This window comes from Falco rusticolus, chromosome 12 (assembly GCF_015220075.1).
Source record: "Falco rusticolus isolate bFalRus1 chromosome 12, bFalRus1.pri, whole genome shotgun sequence".
Taxonomy (NCBI): Eukaryota; Metazoa; Chordata; class Aves; order Falconiformes; family Falconidae; genus Falco; species Falco rusticolus.
Window position 1 is genome coordinate 30,201,856 of NC_051198.1, and position 2,497 is coordinate 30,204,352.

A 2,497-nucleotide genomic window follows, 5' to 3' on the forward strand; every position below is an offset into this window, starting at 1 on the left:
TTATGTATTTTCAATGTAAAATTCATTGGGAGCATGATTTTAGCAACCAGTATCTTGCCCGGTTTGAAATGATAAGCGCTTAAGAACAAAGACCTGGCTATAGCTGTATTAGGCACTGTATTTTTTGAAAACCGAGATAATATAAATGCTTTGGATTTTTTTTTTTTCAATTGAGAATGGCCAATGTTCTTTCTAGTGCAATATTTTGTAATGGCATTAAGCTTACAGAAGAATTTCTTTGTAGGGAAAGCTGTATTGAACACTTTCATTGCAAATGCAGACAGCCAGAGCCTGCATAATATTTCCTGTGCGCAGAGCAAGTAAGTAGGGTGGCTTAATTTCAGAGAAAACAGAAAACTTTTCAGAGAAGGTAAGTAGGACAAATGAAAGCAATTTACAGAAGGACATCCTCCTTATTCTCTCTAAAGTACAAGGAAAATGTCAACGGTGAAAAAGCAGGGGAGCTAAAATGGACGGATGGTGCTTTGGGAAGAAATTTGGGTTTGGTTTTGTTTTTTCTATTGCATTGCAATAGAAACTGGAGCTGGCTGCTGTGAGCGAGCTAGCATGGCTACCCCTCGCTTTTTGTAGGGGCACCTCAAGTAGCTGCAGTCCCTGGCAGCTCTGCTCTGTGCCCCTGGGAACGCTTTGGAGGGGTTTATAGGTGGTTTTCCCCCCTTCATCCAACACATTCCATCTGTGTGTCCTGTCCTTTTGGGAGCAGGCTTGGTGTGGTACCTTGCCACCTCTGGTAGGTGCACTCTAGAAACACGCCATGTAACGGATAAGGAATTTTTATTACTGCAGATAATTCTGTTATCCTGCTGGTAATTAATTCCTTTGCCAACCCTTGTGCTATATGTCTTTGGGGTAACTCCCATCTCTGGAGGAACTTTGCAGCATGAGGTAACTTGTCCTCTCTTGGAGCTGGGAGGTGTTTGCTCAGAGGGTGAATGGAGGGTGAGGCCTGGCCTGGCCTTGGTCCTCCCACCCTGCAGCTTGGTCTTTCCGTAGCTCTGCTGGTTTTTAGGCAGGCTCGGCAGTTCTGGTGGCTACCCTGAAGCAAAAAAAGTGATGCTTCACTGAGATGCTGCAGGGTCTTGTTGGAAATGCTGTCCTTCAGCATCGACAGAAATCCTTGCTGCCTCACGCTTTTCAGAGCCACTGCTCATCCCACCTCACACCACTGAACGTCTTGGAGCCTGCCTCAGCTCAGCTGCCAGAAAAGCCCGTCTGCTCCGACATGACTTACGGACAACCTCAGAACTTGTAAAACATTTGCTTCTCACCCCATGGAAAACCAGCCTTGGGTCATGCCTGTCACGTGGCACTGTCTCGTGTCCTCACCAGACCCTGCCAACGTGCTTCCTCCAAGCCTGTCCCCAAGAGGTCCCCATCCCTGCAAACCAGTGGCTGTTCACCTCGGAGTCTCCCAAGTCTTTCAGCAGCTTGGCCCTTCCTCACCCCTCTTTGACAGCAACTCATATTCTCTTACTCCTGAGGACAGCAGTAATGTTGTTCTGGCCGGTCCCCCACCCATAAAGTTCTTTCCCAGGGGTTGAGTCTCACCTTTATTAAAGCACAGGTACTTTTTTTTTTAATTATTTTTTTAGGTGTCCCTGTCCTGAGACAGGAACATTTGGACACCAAGAAATCCTTTGCCCTTTTGGAGATAGGAAGATTGATGCTGCAGAGAAGGAAAGGGCTGTTCTTATACACCTCAGAAAATTGCCCTGGCTTGAGATCTTCTCAGAAACCAGCAAGTTTCTTGACCTGGTATAAGCTAAATGGCTGTGGAGGAAACCCCAGGGTCTCCAGCCAGCATGGTGCTAGCAGAGAGATTTCTAGCAAGGGTGGGCAACCAAAGACGGTGATCTTGGAGTCCTTGTCCTTGTTACGGGTGTGGAGGCTCCACACCCGTGACAAGGACTCCAGAAACTCTTTTGGAGAAGTCAGCTGAAGTGGGAAGGAACTGAAGCTCTTCCCAGGACATGGTGTCCTTTAGGCTCTGTCCTTTGGGCCCTCAAAGACGCTCTCGCCCGCCTTGCCTCCCTGTCCCCTCGGCCGGCCGGAGGATGTGTTCTGCCCTCTCTCCCTCTGGCCCGGCCCGGGCATCGCAGGGGCCGAGTGTGGGTGGCTCGGCCAGTCGGGCAGCCGCTCTCCTCAGCTGCTGGAGCTCCTGGGGCCGCCAAGCGCGTTTCATCGGGTGGTTCTTCCCCGGCCTCGGCGGGGGGTGACCTGGCAGCCTCGGTGCCACCCGGAGGAGCGGGCTGGCGGCTGGGGCCTGGTGCGTGCGGGGCTGGCAGGGCCATGTCGGCCGGCCCAGCCCCCGCGGCGCTGCCCCGCCAGGCGGGTGATAACGGGTCACACCATAATAATAATAGTAATAGTAGTAATAATAATAATAATAATGATGATGGCTGTAATCAGGCGCGAGGCCCGCCGCGGCCTGTGGGGCGGGGCGGGGCGGGCGCTGCTGCCCCCTGCTGCCCCCTGC